The 24,207-nt window shown below is 37.6% G+C and overlaps 1 pseudogene across 1 annotated transcript in view; it reads left to right on the forward strand.

Annotated features, from left to right (window-relative positions):
- Positions 1-24,207, forward strand: part of LOC147033030 (DDB1- and CUL4-associated factor 10-like) — a 300,685-nt pseudogene that overhangs the window by 232,930 nt on the left and 43,548 nt on the right. The window lies entirely within an intron of this gene.

The raw sequence follows: 24,207 nt of genomic DNA on the forward strand, positions 1-24,207 counted from the left end.
TCATGAATAATTAATAGGTCACGTGATCTGGCAGCCGTATTGGATTGAACTAAAATCTTAAAAAAATATTATTTCTCCTGAACCGCTTCAACAATTGACGTGAAACATCACAATTATAATCGAGTAGTCATGGGGAACACATGTTTTTAGATTTCAACCTTATATCACGCATTCTCTGGCAGCCAGAATTAATTAATATCTTGAATCTGGGTACAGGGATTTAAATCAAACTTGGTACAATATGTATAATGATGCAATAATGTGGGCAGAGGAATACCTGGTGACGTCATGACATTGAAAAGTGCCCCTCCAGGTAATATATTTTTTAATCAAACCACTTGTATTCTTGCAGTGAACTTGTATATACGAGTTGCTTGAAATATTCAGACACCTTTCCGCTCCCATAATGGGCCAGAGAAACCCACACGTGCCTCGACAGAGGTAAATGTTGGCAGAGGATTCATCAAGGAGATAAGCTGCAGTCCTGATGGCCGTCTTGTGTGCTCACCTTGTGGGTTTGGCCGATGCATTATAACATTTGAACCTATTGACTCCCATGAAGTTTTGAAGCACAATAACTCTGTCAGCATCCTGGAAAAGAGGACACTCATTTGCAACGAAGAGTCCAATGAGCATCCTCTTCCCCAATGGAAACCATGGGGTGAAGTGTGGTCTGTATATGGACGCAATGATGTGGTCCTTATGGCCTAGTTTTCACCAACACACTGTCTGCTTGCATCTGGTTGCATCAGGGGCTCGATTGTGATCTACCAACCTCGCTTTTAGAATGATATAGGAACGATGGACATAGCCTTGCAGTTATTGGCTCAACAAGGACATTTTTAACAGGGTTCTTCCTCCAGTTCAAACACCATTTTGGCTTCTTGCTATACCTGTTGCAACTGTTGACAATTTTGATGTGAATTCTGTCATCGTTTGGAGATACAATTAAAACAATGAATAAAAGAAAATGCAATGAAGGTTTTATTGTGCTTTTGTGCAGCAGCAGCAGCAGCAGCAGCAGCAGCAAATGGTTTTGGGGATTTCTTAGTTCATTGAGGAAAAGAATTATATTCTCTCAACTAAAACAGTTTTTGTTCAATGAACACAAGAATCAATCCTCATGTCATGCTAATATCCCCCTACTTCACTTGAGTTGTGCTTCCAGCATTGACAAAGGTTGTTCCAAGACATCGACTGTAGTTTGGTGTGTTGCTACTTTTAATTTACTATCACTGCGAGAACATATGTGTGCTAACACACACATGCAGCATGTTACACAGCATGTTTTAGAGAGAGACGGAAAAAGAGAGAGAGAGAGAGATGGAGAGAGAGAGAGAGAGAGAGAGAGAGAGAGAGAGAGAGAGAGAGAGAGAGAGAGAGAGAGAGAGAGAGAGAGAGAGAGAGAGAGAGAGAGAGAGAGAGAGAGAGAGAGAGAGAGAGAGAGAGAGAGAGAGAGAGAGAGAGAGAGAGAGAGAGAGAGAGAGAGAGAGAGAGAGAGAGAGAGAGAGAGAGAGAGAGAGAGAGAGAGAGAGAGAGAGAGAGAGAGAGAGAGAGAGAGAGAGAGAGAGAGAGAGAGAGAGAGAGAGAGAGAGAGAGAGAGAGAGAGGGAGAGAGAGGGAGAGAGAGGGAGAGAGAGGGAGAGAGAGAGAGAGAGAGAGAGAGAGGGAGAGAGAGGGAGAGAGAGGGAGAGAGAGAGAGAGAGAGAGAGAGAGAGAGAGAGAGAGAGAGAGGGAGAGAGAGAGAGAGAGAGAGGGAGAGAGAGAGAGAGAGAGAGGGAGAGAGAGGAGAGAGAGAGGGAGAGAGAGAGGGAGAGAGAGAGAGAGAGAGGGAGAGAGAGGGAGAGAGAGAGAGAGAGAGAGAGAGAGAGAGGGAGAGAGAGGGAGAGAGAGGGAGAGAGAGGGAGAGAGAGGGAGAGAGAGAGAGAGAGAGAGAGAGAGAGAGAGAGAGAGAGAGAGAGAGAGGGAGAGAGAGGGAGAGAGAGGGAGAGAGAGGAGAGAGAGAGGGAGAGAGAGGGAGAGAGAGGGAGAGAGAGGGAGAGAGAGAGAGAGAGAGAGGGAGAGAGAGAGAGAGAGAGAGAGAGAGAGAGGGAGAGAGAGGGAGAGAGAGAGAGAGAGAGGGAGAGAGAGAGAGAGAGAGAGAGAGAGAGAGAGAGAGAGAGAGAGAGAGAGAGAGAGAGAGAGAGAGAGAGAGAGAGAGAGAGAGAGAGAGAGAGAGAGAGAGAGAGAGAGAGAGAGAGAGAGAGAGAGAGAGAGAGAGAGAGAGAGAGAGAGAGAGAGAGAGAGAGAGAGAGAGAGAGAGAGAGAGAGAGAGAGAGAGAGAGAGAGAGAGAGAGAGAGAGAGAGAGAGAGAGAGAGAGAGATTTTTTCATGCTTTTTGTAAAGGTAGAAAAAAAATTATTTTACCAAAACAGATGAACGACCATTTTTTAAAAAAACATTTTAGGTTGATTCATACATTTTAAATCAGAAGGGAAACTGAAGTGATTCATTTCCACAGAGCAAATAACATTTTTTACACACCATTTGTCAACAAAATCCTGCATTCTCCCATACTTGCAACAGAAAATGAAATCAAGCTGAATGCTAGAAAAAACTAAATTTCTAAAGGTTAATAAGACACAAGAACAAGCATCCGCAGATTCCACCTTCTTTTTCCTTGACTTAAAAAATTGCCATTTTTGCCTCTGCAACCAAAAACCTGGCCAAACCAGTCTCAGATTTGAAACGAGAGGAAATAGGGAAACCATAAATATATTTCACAAAGGAAAAAGAAAGACCCATCTTTAAAATAATATCATGCAAAAACTGAAAAAGAGGGACAAGTCTTATGCAATCTACATTTGCATGACAAAGCATTTCATTGTTTTCACAAAATGGGCACAATTCCGAGATCTCATTTGAAAACTTGTGCAAATAAGATATTATAAGGGAGGATGCAATGCACTAATCTCCATTGCAGGTCGCCCGAACGTTTAGAAATTGGGGGAGTATATAAACCTCTCCATGCAGGAACAAGAGGGGTAGAAGATGGCAAATGTTCTTTCCATTGAATCCCGAAAGGACTTTTAACTGAATCGGCAAAAATATACTGAATACAAAAGGAATACAGGTTCCCCTTCTCAATGGAATTTAAAGGTACCGATTTGCCATCCCAGTCCAAAAGCAAAACAAGGAAGGCATATTGATTGAGCAAATCCACAATATCAAAAAGACTCCTGAAACCCACTCCATAACTCATTAATGCCTTTAAGATAGCAGAAAAAAGCTGACCAATTATCCGAATTGATTTCAACCCAGTAATGGTGGATCATTTTTTTTCATTTTTTTCATTTTTTTTGAAAAATCCAGTAGATTGTGCACAAGACGTATATTGGACCCCACAAAATATTGCACAAAAGCCCAAGAGGATGGGACTCCTGTAAAGATGGGGTTGTAGAAAACTGGTTCGTTTAAAAACATCGAGGCCATAAAGGAAGTGACCTCACGTTGCAGTGATAAAGCTTGCCAAGCGTTGATAACACTCTGCATGTACAGAGGAAGTGGTGACACGTCGATCTTCAGGAGGTCCAGCAAAAAAAGCTCATGGCCATATCCTAGTTGGCCAGCTTGCTTTAGCAAACAAAGGGTCAAACTCTCCCAAGGCATGTGGTTATAAAGCAACTTTTTCACAAAAAGAATGCGGAAAGTCATGATCCTGCTGGTGATGTCAGAGCCCTTGACCCCCCTCATTACGAGAAAGGCTGAGCACACCTGGTCGAAGCCAGTGCATACCACCCCAGAAAAAATCGATCAAGTGTTTTTGAATATTTTTAGTTAGCCACACAGGTGGCTGCAAGAAAATAAACCTGTGCTACAAGATGGAAGAGACCAAATTGTTAATAACTAAAACTCTTCCATATGATAACTTGCACAGAAGGCCCCTCCATCTCTGAAGTCTGGAGTAGACTTTGTCTGTTAGTCCATCCCAGTTTTTCTGAATACTTTGAGCATCACCAAGTTGGACACCCAAACGGTAAACACTATTATTCTTCCAGGATAAATTGTTAGGTAGTGTTGGGAAGGAAAAATGCATTGCTAATCCAAAAAAAGGCATAACTCTTTGTCCAGTTTACTCTGGCTGAGCAAGAAAGGGTAAAATTATTCATAGTTTTAAGTAGCTCAGATACATCTTCTTGACATTGAATTGTAGTGCAGATATCATCTGCATAAGCAACAACTTTTATAGCAGGTATATCCGGAGCGACAGAGAATCCCACAAGTTTCTCATGCAATTTAACTAAAAGGGGTTCAATGGAAAGAACATAAAGGAGTCCGGATAAGGGGCACCCTTGCCTTATTCCTCTGGTAACAGTAAAGGGAGGAATCAACTCATTATTTATTTTGAATAAACTATAAATATTGTGATACAACAACTGAATATATGATACAAAAATACGACCAAAGCCAAAACCCTTTAGGATAGCAAATAGATAACTATGATCTATACTATCAAAGGCATGCTCTTGATCAATAAAGATTAAGCCAGTACTTTTATGTAGAAGATCACACACATCAACAATGTCACGAACAGCGCCAAGATTGTCATATATTGATCGTCCAGGCACACAACAGGTTTGATGAGGATGCACTAAAGAGTGAACTACCAGTTTTAAGCGAGAGGCAAGGACCTTTGAAAAAATCTTGTAGTCGGTGGTCAGTAAGGAGACAGGACGCCAATTTCTGAGTAACTGGGTGTCTCCCTTCTTTGGTAACAAGGAAACAACGGCTCGCTGGAAACTTAGGGGGAGCTCCCCAACTTGAAAACTTTCCTTGAGTACTTCCAAAAGTTCGGGTCCGATAATGTCCCAAAAGGTTTTGTAGAATTCACAGGGGATTCCATCCAGATCAAGAGCTTTCCCAGACGCCATCCTGGAAAGAGCAAGACACAACTCCTCCAGCGTGATGGAACTCTCCAAAGAGGTTCGCTGTGACTCAGACAACTTAGGTAAAGGTTCAATAAAGGCTTTTGCAACATTCAAATCAATCTTTTTCGCACAGAATAAAGAAGAAAAATAATCGACTACAATTCTTTTAATCATCTTAGGTTCACTTACTATCCCTCCTTCAGGTGATTGTACAGATAATAATTGTTGTTGTGTTTTAGTTTTCCTCTCCAAAGAGAAGAAAAACTTTGATGAAGTGTCAAAAAGACTCAAATTTTTTATCTTAAGCCGCACTAAATCCCCTTTAGCCCTTTCATTGACAAGACTGTGAAGAAGCTCTTTTGTAGTTATAAATTCTTTACGTAATCCTTGATTTCTGTTCAACTCAAGAGGATTCCTTTGCAATTCTAAAACCTCTTTTGCTAGAATCGTTATCATGGAAAGACTGTCCCAAGAGTGATGAAGTTTATACTGCCGACAAAAGATTTTGATGTGGATTTTTACAATATCCCACAATTGTAGCTTGCTATGAAAAGTATTTTTCCTTCCATAAAGAGAAGTCCAAAAGATTCTAAAAGTATTGCAAAAAACAATGTCTTCCAAAAGACTAACATTTAGAGCCCAACAGGCACTCCTACGTTGAAGATAGGGAAAAGTTAATTTTAAAGAAACTAGGTGGTGATCCGAAAAGCCAGAGGGAGAAATTGCTGTAGACAATATAAAGTTCCAAAAATCATTATTAACATAAAATCTATCTAAGCGAGCAAACGATACCCTGTTATTGGAAGCTTGACACCACGAATATTGTTTAACTTTGGGGTGCTGCAATCTTCAACCATCAACCAAATTATACTTTGCTAAAATGGTCACAAACCCTTTTGCACTCTCAGGGTGAGGTTCTGAGCCATTACGGTCCAGAGCTGGCTCCAAGGTACAATTAAAATCACCAGCTAGGCACACGAGACCACTAAAATCAATCTGAGATAAACAATTGTCAAGAATGGAAAAATATTCATTTCTTTTTGCAGGATTACTTGGGACATAAGCATTTAATAGTGTGATTTTATAGCCTCCATAAGAAAAAAAACCACAAAAGCCAAATGACCTTGCATGAATTCGTGAAAAACAATTCGGTCTGATGGAAAACTTGATCGAAACCAGAAAGCAACTCCTGCACTGCAGCAATCAAAGGAACTGAAAAACCAAGAACCCCTTATTGTGGTTTGCCACTCTGCAGAACAAGTAGGTCCACAACTCACATCCTGAAGAAGAGCTACATCAACATGCTTTTGATCATGTAACAGTCGAACATGTGTTTTACGTATAGGGGCGCGGCCCCCATTTATGTTTAAACAAGCAAGAGACAGAACCATTTTAGTTTTTTTATAGGTGGGTACTGGTTACTGAAGTTCTTTCCTTGCCAGAGTTACATATATCGTCAATCTGTGTACCTGCGATTCATTGGCGCCATAGGCTGTCGGATTTTAGTCATAAGGGATGCGGTAAACATAAATTTATCGAGTTCCGGAAAGAAATCGGTTAGTTTAATTTTTTTCCGAAAGGTGTTGTGGAGGAACTTGATCACCTTCGCAGGAGCAGGGGCATTTAAGTCCTTGTGGTCTTGTGAATCTCCAGCTGCACCATCCAACTCAAAAGAATCTGATATTGAACAAGTATCATCGGAATTACACGACTCGTGTTCAATTTCAGCTTCCTTTTTCTTTACAGATATAGCAGACATTGCAAATGGTTTCACGAAAAAGGAATCCTTTGGAAGCAGATTTCCTTATAACTTTTCAGATGTCTGCTTCGAAGTCACTGAGGTAATGGGTGTGGCTGGAGATGTGACAGGCAGTTCTATGGTACTTGGTGCAACTACAGTTTTGTCAGATTGCTCTGTGGTGTTAGGCACAACTATAGTTTGGACAGATGGCTCTGAGTTATCAGGCTCTACTGTATTCTGAACTGCTGGTTCCGAGGTATTAGGCACAACTATGGTTTCAACAGATAGTTCCGAGGTATTTGGCGTGACTATGGTTTGAACAGTTGGTTCTTGGGTGTTAGACACAACTTCAGCATGAACATCCTGCTTCAGTGTATGACTTCCTACTGTATGTCCAGTACAAGTTTCGTCTCCGCCTGGGACATCTAGTGATGGTGTTTTTTGAAACTCCATAGTCTCCTCGTCATCACATGCGAGAGGACAGGCATAAACATCTGAAGGATTTTGGTTACTCTCATTCCTATTGAGTGAAACCCTCTTCACAGCGACTGCTTCGGCATATGAAGAAGGTTCGACTGAAACTACATTTTGGTGCCTTCGTTTTCCTCGTGTCACCCAACCAGACTCAATTTTCCATTTGTTTGATTTTCAGAGTTTTCCCCTGCCTCAGTGGGCACCCCAGTGACCTCAGGTTCATTTACATTTTCAACTTTACTTGATTCTTTTTCAACGCCCCTTGGGCATTCATTTTTCATGTGACCATACTGTCCACATTTGTAACACACTAAAGTCTGTGATGTGGCAAAGATGCGGTAAGTAAATTTTTCATGTTCAATTTTTAACATCACGTCTAGCTCACGAATGTTTGGCTTTGGAATAATAAATAATTGACGTCGAAAGGAAAGAATATGTTTTGTACTGTGGTCCTTAAAGCGAACAGGAATGAAAGTTATTTTTGAAACGACAGTGCCATACTGTTCTAAAGCAGCTTTAACCTGCTCGTTTTTTATGAAGGGAGGAATATTTGACAGGAGTACCTTCTTCGATGGAACATCGAGGGGTGATATGAAGAGGAATATATCCGGCTCCACAGTTAGTCCTGACTCCACAAGCTGCGCCACTATTTCCTCTTTAGCGCCGAAGATAACAATACGCTGAATCATTCTCGATGCAGCTATTACACTATGCATGCCGATTAATTTTCTGACATACAAAACAACTTTTTCAACTGAGATTTCGGGTGGTGACGTACACGAAAACCCATTTTCCGACTTAAAGACTCTAACAGCTCAACGGTCACCATGATTTAGGCGCAATAACACTCAATGCCTTGGGGTAAAAAAATATAAAAAACACCATGGAACTGAGTGCACTCTCTCACTCTCAAACTCCAAGAAAGAAAAACAAGAGAGCATAGAATATAAATAAATATATATATATATATATGTATATATACATATATATATACATATATATATATATATATCTTCTTCTTCTTTCAGCTGCTCTTGTTAGGGGTCGCCACAGCGGATCATCCGTATGATCTGCATAGTGATTTAGCACATGTTTTATGCCAGATGCCCTTCCTGACGCAACCCTGGTCGCCTCTTATGACACAGGGATATGGTACACCTATTTAACCGGTGTATACACCGGCCCAGTACACTGGTACTCACTTCGTAGACCTCGGAAGGATGACAGGCTGAGTCAACCCCCTGGTGTATTAATTCAGTGGCCCAACGGGGCTTGAACTCAGGACCTTTTGCATCCCAAGCCGCTGCCCTAACCACTGCGCCAACACCGGCATATATACATATATATATATATATATGTATATATATATATATATATATGTATATATATATATATATATATATGTATATATATATATATATATATATATATATGTATATATATATATATATATGTATATATGTATATATATATGTATATATATATATATGTATATATATATATATATATATATATATATATATATATATATATATATATATATATATATATATATATATATATATATATATTGGAACAGGGAGCAATGATAGCAAGAAATGAAATAAAAAGGAATACTGGATAAAGAGGAACACACAGGGGTAGGGTGGGATGGGAGAGATAAAGAAGGAAGGTTGGAAGGAGAAAGAACATCAACAATGGAGGAAAAAAAACGAATGGAAAAAACAGAATACAAAAACCAAGAAACAGAAAAATGGAGTAGAAAGGAACTCACAAGGACAGGGTGAAGGGAAAGAAGGGAGGGAAAACCACAATTGAAAAGACGAGTGGAAAAAACCAGAAACCAAAAATAAAAAAACATAAGCAAAGGTGTGGAAAGAAATACACAAGGATAAGATGTAATAGTCAAGGAGCTATTTCCCATATAGGCCTTAAAATAAGGTGTTGCTCAACCCACACCACATACAAGGTCTGAATGCATATTGTGTTAGGGCAACCTCTCCTGAGCAGTTTTAGGGTGGGTGTCACTTCAAATTGTGGTATAGCATTTTTTCTACAGGTCATTTTGTATGGTGGGGTCAAATAAAGTTTTTTTCCCCATCAAGGGGAGAATGTGATCCATGGTGAGTTGCTTTAGTCGATTGTATCTTTTGAACTGGTTCATTCCAATTATTATACAATGCATGGATATAAAGAGAAGAGATTGGTGCATACATACAAATTACTGTCAGTGAAGTATTAGTCGAAATTCATATGTAGAATCCCATAATGCAACAAACATGTTGTAGAATTCACCTGGCAAATCGAAAAAGTGTGTTTGTGGTTTTGTATTTCTCTGTTTGCTGAATGTCTGTTGAATGCATAATTCTTGTGCCGTTCTCTGTACAAAATGTATTATTTGTGATCTTGAGACAGTTTGCCTGTTAAATATACGTAGCTAGACCGCGTTGGCAAAGAAGGTATCCTAAATCAGCAATGGTTTGCACATGTACCATTTTGAAGAGTAATGACTTTCTGCTGATTGTTATACTAACATTTCTTTTCGTTTCAGGTAGTTGAACAGTTCCAAAAGTAACTGGATGTTCATCTTGAAGTATCTTGACCTGTTACTAATTTGTCTTCTGCGCTACAGACTGCAGTCTGTGAGGGATTAAACCTCGTATGATTTTGTAGATTTGATGGAGACATGGATGACGATACCAGCAGTGCTTGCGTGCTTCCTGTTTTACCACCACGAAAACGGAGAAAGAGAACAAACTATGACAAATGTGCACTCCATCAAGAAGATTCACAGGATGTTCTTCGAAAGGGACAGAGCACTTCCATAGAGAGGCTCGTTTCTGCACTGCAGTGCAGGCAAGATGAGCGTTATGAGCGACTGCTTCCAGATTTACAGAGACGACAGACCATGGATGTATTCTGGCATTCAAATTGCTACAAGTCTTGCACTAGCAAACACAATCTCGATATTACTGCGAAGAGAAGAAGACCATCTCTGTCGCCATCTGAAGTTTCGGGATCGGATACGATGGACACAGATCAGCTAGGGAGACGGTCCAGAGCACAGTCGAGTCTTGCAGACTGGTCAAAGTGCATGCTCTGCAAGAATAGGTCCCACAAAAAAGTGACAGAAATGCTGAATGCTAGCACATTTGAAGTGTGTCAATCTATCAAGGATTCTGCTGAAGCTTTAGGCGATGAAGATATTGTTGCATATAATCCGTCGAGTAAACGGTGACCTTGTGGCAGCTGAAGCAAAATATCACAAAGTATGCTTTTCAAAGTACACCAGTAAGTCAAACATCAAACATCGCACTTTTAAGGCCAGCAAAAATGAATATCAATACACCAGCGCTTTCCAGGACTTAATTGATGGCCTTAAAACAAATTTGAAGCAAGGCAAGGCATACGATATGCGCAATCTTCTCGAAAAATATCAACGTCTTCTAGTAACACACGGTGTTGATCACGAAAAGGCCATCAAATACGCAAAGCAGAATTTGAAGCTCAGATTGATGAGGAATTTTAGCGATGAGGTAGTATTCCACCAGCCCCGAATTAGAGAGCAATCACAACTGATGTATACAAGCTCAATATCACTGTAAGATGTTCTGAATGTAGTTTTCAAAAAAACATTTGAGCCCCATGAAGACGAAGATTCTTCTGCTGATGAACAAATTTTGCATCAGACAGAATGCACTAAACTTCTGTATCATAGTTCGGAATACTCCGCAAAAGCCCTGAGCACCAGAAAGGACTGCAAAATCTCGGACAGACGCCGTCCGTCACCAAAACGATAAATAGTGATTGTGAAAAGTTTATATGCAATCTGTATACTAGTGTCCAGTGCGCTGGTACCAAGTGTGACATGGTTCGATACTGGCTCTTCTGTCAAAAGAAACAGAGAAACAAGGGACTCCCACCTACATCCTACAGTATGTCGCTACACATTAAACGGGCTATCAAGCGCTGATGTGGCGCCGGGCTCTGTATGCAAAACAAGATCTGCCAGACCCAGTTGGCAACGGATGGGAAGTGACAGACGAAGACCAGGAGGTAATTCAACCTTTATGGATGGAGAAAGACCCAGCACCAAAAGGTCTTGTAGAGCTTAGCACTTGCCATTGCGCCAAGAGTGCCCGTCGTCGGTCTGTTTGCACGTGTAGGGTGAATGGACTTTCGTGTACCGAGGCCTGTTCGTGCATGGCTGAAAACTGTGAGAACCCTTCAAACATGTTAGAGGATGATGACGATGATGAAGCTGAGGTCTAGACTTCTTAATTATGCCATGTTCGACACATTTAGATTTGCAATGATTGAGTGTCATTAATCAGTGAAGTAGTGTGTGCACTCTCAGGAGAACAATGTAACGTCCACATATGTATATCTGTCCACTGTACATTTATCACTTGAGTCACAATCTCGAGTAAATCGGATATGGTGACTAAACTTGCTAGGATTGTTAAAATTGAGGTACATAGTATTATCTCGTATATCAGAAGGGCTCGGGCATATCAATAATGTTGCAGTATTAATCGCGTTTGCCCAAAGGGCCACCCCCCCCGCGCCCCCCACCCCCCTCATTCAGCCACCTTTTTCTGGAATTGAATCACATATGTACACTGGAAGAATATCAATACGACACGGTAGTAGGGTAAGAATACTGATTCTGGCTCACTTTTTCCCATGTAAATGAATGGGGGATTTTCAGCGATGAATTTTTTCTTTTTTTTCCCGAAAAAATAAATCGCCTTTTGAGCCCAAGGTAGATTTATTTGTCTCCCCTTTTAACCTAGGGGCTCTCTATTCAAATAACCTATGCAACAAGATAAAGATTTGTTCAAGTAGTAAAGTCGTAATGTGATTTGTTAAAGGTGATTCTAAAGAAATATCTGAAACGTCTAAGCCTCGGGACACTTTATCAAATAACCGATGCATATTGTTTAGCTCACTCATTGAACCTATAAACATTTGTTCATTCTCAAATTCCTTCAATAGTTTAATTTTCTTTGCACAATAATCCCCATCTAAAATATTTAAAAACAAAACATTTGAATCTTTATATTTTTTAAGATACCCCTTTTGTGCCATTACGAAATGATAAACTTCTCTTAATGATCTCATCTGGCCACCTCCTGAGTTGCAAATCATTTTTGTGCATAAACCACACCATAAAAAAGTTTTGTTTCAAATGTTTTCAGTTCGTGCCATGAAAATGAGGAAGTGTTTTTTTTGACACGGTGGTGCTGTGAAAATGAGGAAGAGTTTTTGGACAGTCATGCTGTGAAAAAATAGGAACTATTCTGTGAGACAAGGCCTCGTGTATATATTTTATCTCAGAACACTAACAGGCTTTTAAACATAAGTTTAATCAAAATCATTATAGGGCATTTTAAGTATGTTTTAAAAATGATTCATACAATTTGAGAATATATCGCCCAGTTATTTTCCAAGCTGTCTCGCCTGAAGCGTCATTTCCTGTGGCCACACCCGATGATTAAGCAATCTCCTCATCGTTGCCTTATAAGTGATTCGCCAGACAAAGTTTCTGCCAGACGGGATTTTCATTTTTACAACTGAGACATGAGCGATCTTTCTTCCGTGAACAAAACAGCTCAACACAAAGTTGGTAAGCTTGTGTATGGGTTCCTCTTTGAACGATGAAGCAATTGATTATATATTCAATTGTGATTTTCGTGATAATTAAATCGTGATAATTCTGATTTTTTTTTTTATTGGCAGGTCCTTGGAAGAAGAGCAGTTTACATATCACGACGAGGTGCATGAAATTAATGCTCTTATTGAAGAGGTCAATCATCTTAGAAGAGAATTGAAAAACATTTTTAATGACTGACACGACGTCTTATCACGGCATCTGATCTTTTTGCCATCTTGTACCAATGGTAAAAAAACTGAGACATGGACTCACTCTCTTCCGATGAAGATAACAGCTCACTACAAAGTTGGTAAGTTTGTGTATGGTTTCCTCTTTGAACGATGAAGCAATTGATTATAAATTAAATCGTGATAATGCAAAAATATATATTTTTTCCTGGCAGGTCCTTGGAAGAAGTGGAGTTTACATATCACGATGAGGTGCATCAAATGAATGCTCTTATTGAAGGGTCAATGATTTTAGAAGAGAATTGAAAAACATTTATAATGACTGGTACGAAGTCTTATCACGGCCTCTGATCTTGAATGAATTAAACCAATGGTGAGACACGTGTGTGTGTGTGGGTGTGTGTGCATGCGTGTGTGCGTGCGTGCGTGTGTGTGTGTGTGTGTGTGTGTGTGTGTGTGTGTGTGCGTGCGTGTGTGTGTCGCTTTCCCTGTCTGATTGTCTCTCTCTATCTCTCCCTGTCTTTCTCTTTGTATCTCTCTCTGTCTGTCTTTCTACCTACCTCTCTCTGTCTGTCTCTCCATCTATACCCTTGACTCATTATTTTATTTTTTTTCAGCTCGATCACACAACATAAGCTGTTGAAGCAATCTGGTACAACACATGATTTTCTGGAGGTAAATGTTTCTGAATTATTATTTAGTTATTTGTTTATTTATTCTTTTATTAATATCACTCTCTCTCTCTTTGGAATGTCGCCTTATGTTGGTTGCATCATTAGTTTGGACGCGGTTTTGCCAGTACACTGGAATTCATTTTATTGGCCTTGGAAGGATGACAGGCTGAGTCGGCCTCCTGGTGTGTTAATCCAGTGGTCAACGAGGCTTGAACTTAGAACCAACACCAGGCTTACTCATATTACCATGTAATTATCTTTATAAACCTAATTATTATCCACTTTTTGTTTAAAAACAGAATATGGTGTCTGAGTTTCGAAATCACAAGACATCTGAAGAAGATTGCTGGGAAAGATTATACATTATCGCAAATGAATATTTAATATTTTCAATTTTGATTAATTATATTTGTTTTGTTTACAATTACTTGTATTGATTTTGAATTTCAAAAAAAGAATCAAGACATGAAGGAGAGGGAGGGCAGGGGGAGGGGGGGTGGGTGCGCTCCCCCAACGAACCATCACCCCTCATCCCACCCCTCCCCTCCCCATGTGTGTGTGTGGGGCAGGGTGGGGGTGGGATGAAGGAGGTGGTGGGCCAAAGGTGGGGGCGCACAGGGGGATGAGGGGCGTGGGCGGGGCTTGTGTGGGCAGGGTATGTGTGGGCGGGGCTTGTGTGGGTGGGGTTTATGTGGGCGGGGCTTGGGTGGGCGGGGCTTGTGTGGGTGGGGTTTATGTGGGCGGGGCTTCGGTGGGGCTTGTATGGGCGGGGCATGTGTGGGCGGGGCTTGTGGGAGGGCGTTTATGTGGGTGGGGCTTGTGTGGGCGGGGCTTCGGTGGGGTTTATGTGGGTGGGCTTCGGTGGGGTTTGTCTGTGCAGGGTTTATGTGGGCGCAGCTCGTGTGGGAGGGGTTTGTGTGGGCAGGGTTTATGTGGGCAGGGTTTATGTGGGTGGGGCTTGTGTGGGCAGGGTTTATGTGGGAGGGGTGAATCTGGATGAGGCTTATGTGGATGAGGTTTGTGTGGATAAATGGATGGGTGGAGAGATGGGTGGATGGGTGGATGGGTGGTGCTTGTGTGGATGGGTGGATAATTTTTTAATTAAATAAACATGTTGTGTGTGGGGAACTAATTAACTAATCACTAATTGTGTGAATATGATGAATATGGGTGGAGCTTGTGTGGGGTTTGTGTGTGTGGAGCTTGTGTGGGGTGGGGTTTTTGTGTGGAGCTTGTGGGGGGTGGGGTTTGTGTGGAGCTTGTGTGGGGTGGGGTTTATGTGGGTGGGTTTTGTGTGGGCAGAGTCAAAAAGGGGCGGAGTCAAAAAATTTCAATTTATCTTTGTCTTTTGTAATTCCTGTGAATAAAATGAACCTAAAATCTCTTCCCCTTCCAAATCATATATCTTATAAGTCCAAGGAACTGTATCTATTACATCAACAATTTTAAAAAGTTCGTTCGTCCATCGTTTAGTATAACCCTTTTCAAAATGAGATTTCCACCTATATATTCTTACGATATCACCAACTTTGAACTTAGGTTTTCTGACATTAATCTCTTTTTCAATTTTAAATTTTGTAAATGTTTCTGATGGTTTCATATTTGTTGACGTGTTAACCGTGTCATTATACTTATCCACAATATCCTGAATAAAAGATGACCATTGTTGTGAACCGAGTTGTGTGAATTTTTTATATAGTCTCTCTTTTAAGGTACGATTAAAACGTTCAACAACAACTGCCTTCCCTTCATTAAAGGCACTGTATAATGTAATACTATTATTTTTTAGAAAATTCATAAATGTCTTGTTATAAAACTCTCTACCCTCATCAGTCCACAATTTTTTAGGTTTTCTCTTACTTTTATTAAATATCTGTTGAAAGGCTAACATAAGAGTATTACCTGTTTTGTTTTTTAATGGTACAACCCATGCGTATCTACTTCTCAAATCAATAACGGTTAAAGCATACTTGTACCCCTTATCATTATTGAGTTCAATCAAATCAGCAGACCAGATATAATCTACTTCCTTGGAATAAACTTTCCTTCTCTTAAACTTTGTGAATATTGGTTTATGTAATTCATCAGCTAATTGCTCTTCAATCTTAATGACATCATTTGAGCTTACAAGTTTTTTGAATTTCCAAGTCCAAGTTTCAATTTAGTACTGATCATCTTCTTCACGATGAACCTATCAACTTTTTATCTCAAGGTTGGATTTTGTATCAGAGACAAATTATACAACATTTCTCTATCGGCTTCATGCTTTTCTTCCAACGTTGTGGTATTCCCAGAATCAATATCGTGTCTCATGCACACTTCATCAACTCTATTGATGGGTTTACTCCATGATTTAGGATTGTCTGCCTGATCTAATCTTTTATCCAAGTTTGTGCCTGGACCACAGAAAGAATACCCTGGTAGATGTAATTCCCCTGGTATTCCAGTAGTTGTAAATTTACTTCCTGATAAAAACTTTTGTATATCTCCTCCTAGTTTGTGTTTGGAGATAAATTGATTTTTTTTTAAACCACACACCGAACATATACCTTTTTGTATAACCCTGTTATTTTTACTTTTAATATATGAAATATTTTTAGTATTAGTTTTTTTTTTTACATTTGAGACAATAACTCATTTATTTATGAGAAAAATTCCTGCAGAGTGCAAAAACCTTTTTAGTTTCCAACATGCACATTTGAATCTTAATTTTTAAAACATAAAGAATCCTTTGAAATGCCTTCACTCTCTTCTCCATTTATTTGAGAAAAATAAAAAATAAAAAATGAAAAACTTGAATTAAAATGAATATCTTGTCGATGTCAATAGTCTTGTCGAAAGTATTGCAAATAGACTTGTCAATTCTTTGTTTTCCTCCTCGGTGGGTTGAGTTATTTTCTGTAATACCACCAATCTTTTTTTAATCTCACTGGTTTCCATATTTTGATATTTATTTTGTCTCGCTCTTTCCTCCCTCTCCTTCTCTCTCTCCTCCCTCTCCTTCTCTCTCTTCTCCCTCTCCTCTTTCTCTCTTCTCTTTTTCCTCCTTCTCTTTCTTCTCCCCCTTCTCCTTTTCCTCTTCTTCCCTCTCTTCTTCAACTCCTTCCTCATCCCTTATTATCCTTGAATCGCTTACACCCCATAGAATATCATACATAGATTCATCAGGATTTCTTGTTATTCCTGTATCCAAAATATTTTTTTTTACAACAGGAAACCAATAAAATTTCTTTTGAATTTCTAAAAGAGCCTTACCTTTTCTTAACTTTATAATTTTTTCATTATTTAACATTCTAATTAAATCTAAAGTTGTCGGTTTATCAACATCAGCATAATGCCAATCTTTTATTGAAAATACCTCATTCTTATGTTGTAGAACATATTTATTAAAATACCGAATACCCTTTTCTTGAAGGTATGCTTGGACACAGAAATGATAATTTTCTTGAAGCCTTCTTGCTGTCATTTATGTATTAGAAATATATGTTCGAATAATATTATGGCACAAAACACCTCCCCATCTTCTTCTTCTTCCTTCGGCTGCTCCCGTGAGGGGTCGCCACAGCGGATCATCTGTATGATCCGCATAGTGATTTGGCACATGTTTTACGCCGGATGCCCTTCCTGACGCAACCCTGGTCGCCTCTTACGACTCAGGGATATGGTACACCTATTTTAACCGGGGTATACACCGGCCCAGTACACTGGTACTCACTTCACCGACCTCGGAAGGATGACAGGCTGAGTCAACCCCCTGGTGTATTAATTCAGTGGCCGAACGGGGCTTGAACTCAGGACCTTTTGGATCCCAAGCTGCTGCCCTAACCACTGCGCCAACACCAGGCTTGAAACACCTCCCCATCTTCCCAGAGTTAAATCATTTTGTATTTCCTTACTTATTATATATAATCCTGTTTTTCTGTTTTCATGATATAAACAAGGGCAAAACCATTATTATATTTACCCTTATTAAATTCTTTTATTTGTTGTTTACTAATCGTGGCCCCACAAAACTCATTCTCGATACCAAGTGGATAATATTCTTCCTTACGAGACTGATTTAATTGTTCCAGGTCTTCGAGGTTAATTTTAAATGACCAATTATACCCTAAATCATTCATATCATACCCACATTGTTCTATTCTCATACAAATGATACGCCCTTCTTTATAAAAATTTATTTTAATTCGAACTGTGAATTCTGAATAACCTGGAGATAATATCAACACTTCTGTATCTTTGGAATACACGGCCGTTTTATTTTAGGATATATATTGTGATAAATCGCTTAATCTCACCAAGCCATTCGCCTCAGTCGGGCTTGGATAATTTTTTAATTTATAAGCATTTTTCATGTTAATATTTTTGGTTATATTTTATTTATGCCATTCAACCTGTGCCTTTGTGTAATAATTTGATAAATCAATATCCAGTTCTTGGGATACACCAAAGATAGAACCATCTTTACCAGCTTAAGTCATTTATATTAGATTAAAAATAATATCATAAAATTTTTTATTTTTGTTGAGTTGAAATAACACATACAGACATAATTGACCACAACACTTGGAATTTAATTCTTGGACTTGAAATGTTTGATAAACACCATGTTGTAAGAATTTTATGACTTCAACAGGTGGTGGAAGACCAAAACTATCAAAATAATATTTGTCTTGACTATTAAAAATACAAACCCAATGAGAACCATTCCCATTATTATCTTCTAAGTTCATAATAATATTCTTTGTATGTTTCGGCATATTTGTTAATTCATCTCTCATACAAATAACCACGTTATGAATTTTTAAGTTCTTACAATATTTGACAAGTTGTAAATTTGATGTTGTATTCTTTCCAAATTCTTTAAACCACTCATCAATGCTCATTTATTTATTAGAAAGATATAATCCATTACCTCTTTTCATTAATTTTACACCTGCTTGTGCAATAGAAGAAAGCATATCTCCAACTAACAATCTCGCTTTATCAGGCAGACCTTCAAGTTTTTCAGGAAAATCTACAATTACACCACTTCCACTAATTTGTTTCCCCAACTCTTTGTTATGTCTTTCCAATTCTTTTTGAGCCTGGAGTTGAGCCTTCCTTTCGTTGGCAGTTTTCACCGCTGTTGAAATACCACCCGTCAATGCTCCAACCGCACTTAAACCAGCAAATAAAGGAATTAGAAATGGGAGAAATCCTCCACTCGTCTCTCTTATTGAATATTTTTTCAACATTGGTTTTGTCATTTTAATTTTAAGTGAGCCAGTGTCATTCAAGATTTTAACCTGTTCTCTTGTGAGCAAAACATCAATTCTTACTGCTCCTTTTCTCTGAATTGTATTAACGTTAATCGTACAAGGCTTTTGATTTTGAACACAAGATGATAGTTTATGAAGATTGATTTGATTAACATATACCCCAGTTGTTACTTTGCCACTCATTTATTTAACAAAAAATTATGTGAGACTAATCATCACACCATTATCTGTATTAATCTGCAATTCTGTTTCTTCTAAAAAGCAAACAATATGTATCAACTTCTTCACTCTCTCCTCTTTCAATGTATAGGGAAGTATCCACTCGATTAGACTTTATAGTTTCCTTTTGAGCGCTCAGGTCAAACGCATAGATTGTATACAAACTTTTAAATGCTGTCATATCCAAAATAGGTTCTTTATTTCCATTACTTTCACACACCTTTTGGTAAGACTTGTATGCTTCAGCAAAATCATTTTTTCCCAATTAATTTCCAATCTATCTCGTGTATAAAATGCTCCATCTAGAGAAACGCGAAGTTGTTTCACCTTAGCATTATCACTCAATGCATTATTCTTATCAGTCGCAGTATCACCATCTGGCTTTTTAAAAATCATCCACAGATATCGTGGCTTTTCTTCCAGAACACCTAAATTCCACGTGTAAGTAGTTTCGTTGAGTTTACCGTGTTGACATCTTCTTTTGAGGTATGATACACTGAGTGGTTTCTCTGAGTTAAGTCTTCTATTCAACATCTCTTCTGTTTTAAGATTAGGAGTATATTCACTGATATACCAACTCATTTCCTCAATTACAAATTTATTCTGATCACCAAAAGCATTACCAACACCAAAAAGCAATTTATTTTCATTATCATTCCTTTGTAGTTGAAATCTAATTTTAAGACCATACAGAACTTTTTCATGATCACAAAATCGAAATATACCTTCAAGAGGAACTGCCACAGTAAAACTATTTTCTGCTTTTGTATCATCATTTTTCGCTCCTTTCCTTTGAGTATATCCAGGGTCTGTGTTTGTTCCCGTTGACATATCAGGAATAAAACCTTCGACAGACCCCTTTCCCATTCTATCACTGAATGTATAGAGTGTAAATTTCATCATTTCAGATACAGCAGAGACATAATCAACCGCTTCAACTTGTTGTGTTCCAATATACAAACGCACACTATCAAACATTTTCCAGAAGAAATCATTTACAAGTGTAGCGTTTGTGTTATTCCCAGCTTTAGTGAATTTATATTTACACAACAATAAACTTTCGGATAGATTGAAATAGGTTTGTTGATTATTTATTTCAAAACTTTTTGTACCATTCATATTCCAGTCTGTTCCAGTTATTGCATTTACCTTGAAGTAATCTTCTTTTTTAGTGGAGTTTGAGATGACAATGGTATCATCCAAATCATAGATACTATCAATTGCTTCCATACTTGTATTTATTTAGGAAAAAAAGATGTTAAAACTTTTGAAACCCTGATCCAAGTATTTGAATTATTTTCTGTCGTTCTTGGGGAGACAACTGAGTTTTGCCTTTCTTAATTTTTTTTATTGCTTGCAATTTATGAGATTCCTTCTGGGCATCTTTTATACTCTTTACAGCACCTGCTACATTTCCCACAGCAGAAGCAGTTGAACCAATTAGGTCTTTATGTTTAAGAATAGTTGAACCAATACCCATAAGAGTATCAATTATCCCATCTCTTCTAAATTGATGTCCGACACCCCTTTGTCTCTTAGGTTTATGGTATCCTCTACCAAGATACATACCTTCGCCCTTGTAGTATGGGGAAAGGAACACCCCATCCCCTGTAATTATTTTATATTTTCCCAACTCGTGTTTCCTCACAATAACCATCATATTTATTTATTGGAAAACTTCACGTAGGTGAATTCTAATGGATATAACTTCTCCATTAAAAGAAATCATATGATTATCTTGGTCGGTTATCCTAAAATTTACTCTGTGTATGGTTTTTCCTGACACAGGGAGATAAACCAAATTTTTGGGTTCCATATTGAATTTATAACCAATTGGGGTTGAGTATGCACTGAATGAAAATATTGTATTTGTTTTTGTTCCATCATTATAAGCACCATCAATCAAATCACAGTGAATTGATACCGAGTTTATTCCTGAGGATATTTGAATGACATTATCACTGTAAAACGTCCCATAAGTTTCAATCTTTCTTGAGGAGAAACCCAATAACTCTCTAAATGAATTATCAGTTGTGAAATCAACCTTGTAGTTATTTTTAACTTTAATCGTTGATTTTGAAGTATGTTTTTGAATGTCTATAACAATATTTTTTGGTTCATCACCCTGTTCTTTCATAAGACGAGCAATTTCGGAAGATATTTGAGAAATCTCATATGCTCCGGGTGAGACTGTTATCGTTTTGTATCCACTTCGGGATTATAACTAAACTTGTCATTTTTCTCAGTTATATTAAATAAGGTATTATAAGTTTCCATGGACAATAAAGATGCCTCATATTCTTTTGTTGTGTCAAGTTGTTGTGGGTATGGGAATGAAGATGTGTGGTCGCTAGTTGTGAAATTAAAACTCAGGATTGTGCTTCTCATCTTATTTAATATGAGATAAAATGTCTTTATATTGAGATTTATTAATTATTTTCATGTTCATCAACTAGTCTAAAATGGCTGATGCTTTATTAAAACAATTGTTATTTCCAGCCTTCTTACTGCCTATCAACAATAACAGTCTATTAACTAATTGCGATGGGTCATTTGGAATAAAACTAATACCTGAACCAAGGATACTGAAAGCCTGAATAATGTGTTTCTCCTTCTCATTTTTCCTACTTTTACTAGAAATACTAACCCTATAATTTAGAGTGTTCAGCAGATCAATATATACCCTATCATCATTATTTTTCATATCCAATGGTTTATCAATATACTTTGATTCATCACTCACAGTTGAACCTTGTCTTCCATCTTTTGTGAGAAGAAACATTAATCTCGGAGTTAGTTTAACAGGCGGTTGAGCAGAACCCAAGAACCTTAATTCATCATAAAATATCGATACCTTTTCTTGAACAAGATGAAATATTGCTTGTTGTTCTGTTGGAATGAGTCCTGCTTTGGTTTTTGAATCCGCTGAATATTCATTGTTTTGAAGAGCATTCACAATATAATCAGGGGGTCGATTAATCTCTTCCAGTTGTTGAAATAAACCTTCATCATCATATACCTTTAATTCTCCAAAATGCTCTAATTCTTCCTCCGTCATTTGATCAAAATCTTTTAACATTTGAAGTTTTTTAGGAATATATTCTACTGTGGGAACTGTGGAAACATCTTTCATTTTTTCTTGGGAAGTTTTTAAAAGTGGTTTAAAAAATTTATCTTGTTTTCTTTCAAATGCTTCTTCGCCCGTTAGTTTCTGTCTGCGTTTCTTCTTTTTGTCTTCCTGTTGTTTTACAACTTTTGAAACCAACTCTTGATGTTCCTTAAATCTTCTTGCTCTTTCTTTTGCATCCATTTATTTATTGAAAAAAATCATTTAATATCTCATCTTGTTTCACAACAATATATTTGTATTTTTCAGTCGTGTGTTTCATGTAATCCCCAAATTCCTTTTTACTACATAATGTAGAACAATTGTCTCTCCAAAAATTGTTTATATCTCTTGAATTTAACTTGAATAAAATAAAAGTATTAGCATTGTTTCTGATGGAACGACGAGGAAGTTGAAAGTACGATTGACTAAGATAAATACAATTACAAGAAGAATGTCTCCCTCTTGTATAGTAGCTGTCCATTACCATTTGGTTTCTCTCATTAACACAATCATCAAAGATAACGAGGTTCTTTTTGGATTTATCCAAATCTTGGGTAGACGGTATATCATCCGTATTATCACTAAGAATACAAGTTATAGGATTTGATTTCTTTTTACATCTCTGTGTATCACAAAATAGTTGTATTATATCTTCAATGTTCTAATCATTTAGGTTTTTTTGAAGTTTAAATAAACCGATTATATCTTCTTTTTGAAGACCAGCATTAAAACCTTGTGAGAGTCGTTAATACTCTGGTTGAAAACTCTACTTTGTGAAAATTATTAAATTATCATAATCGAAAAAGTTGGGAGTGAGGAGCATCTTTAAAAGTAAGCAGGTTTTTCCACATCCACTTGATCCAACTATGAGGCATCTTAATGAATTTGGGAGATTTTTATGGTTGTCAAATTTTATCTTATTTTCCAAAATGGGTAAAAAATCATTCATTTATATATTTGGAAAAACAGGTTATTTAATTTATAATTGGCTTTTTTCGAAACTCTATATTTTTTCCTAAGTTCAGATTTAATTTCAAGATAATCCATTATTTTATTTTTGCAATATCTTGTGTTGATATTTCTCTGAAAATCACATCCATGAATAATATATAACAACAATCCTTTGAACATTTCTCTAATACGTTCACTTTCTTCCCTTGGAAGGAAAGGTGTGTTATCACCCTCGTACTTTACATTCATTTCTCGATTCAATCTTGCAAAGTAATTCATTTTTGGTGTAAATCTAAAAGAATTATTTTCCTTTTTATATTTTTGCTTATCATTAATTAGAAGATAATCACAGAATATACATTGTTTATCGGCTTTTGACTCTGTGTTCAATCCCCGTCTTTCACACGCAGGACAATTCTCAAATTTGTCATATGGAGAATCATGGAATTCAAGAGGCTCCAAATCGAGTAAACTATTCATATTTATAAAGTAAAATTTTACTGAAACTGAAATTCATCTTCGATATCATCTTCGATACTTTCAGAATCATCTATACTTTCATAACTATCGTTTGAACACAAACTCTCGGTGTCATAACCATCGTTTGAATGCAAACTCTCGGTATCATAATCACTCTCATAATCTTCAAAATCTTCAGTTGAATATTGACTCATATTTAATTAGTAGAAAAAACATTACCATCGATATCTACACACATTTTTTCATTAACAGATTCAACTGCTACATTTTTTATATTAAAGGTAATTTTAAAATGATCCTTAACTACAATTGAACGAAATGTCATTTCACCTGATATATTAACATCCTTTATTTCATCAGGATTTATATCTTTAGGGTTGTTGAAAAAAATACAAATTTCTCCTTGCATATTACAGATGGTCTTATCTTTTCTTTCTAAAGCTTCATCCATAAGGTTTTTATTTTTTGATTCCTTTTCTTGTTTCATTGCTTTTTCTCGTTTTGAATATATTGCCAGAAGGAGAGGAGAAACTTTTGTTAGAGATACC

Source organism: Eptatretus burgeri, chromosome 2 (genome assembly GCF_056783735.1).
Source record: "Eptatretus burgeri isolate ZD-2024b chromosome 2, Ebu_testis_v1, whole genome shotgun sequence".
NCBI lineage: Eukaryota > Metazoa > Chordata > Myxini > Myxiniformes > Myxinidae > Eptatretus > Eptatretus burgeri.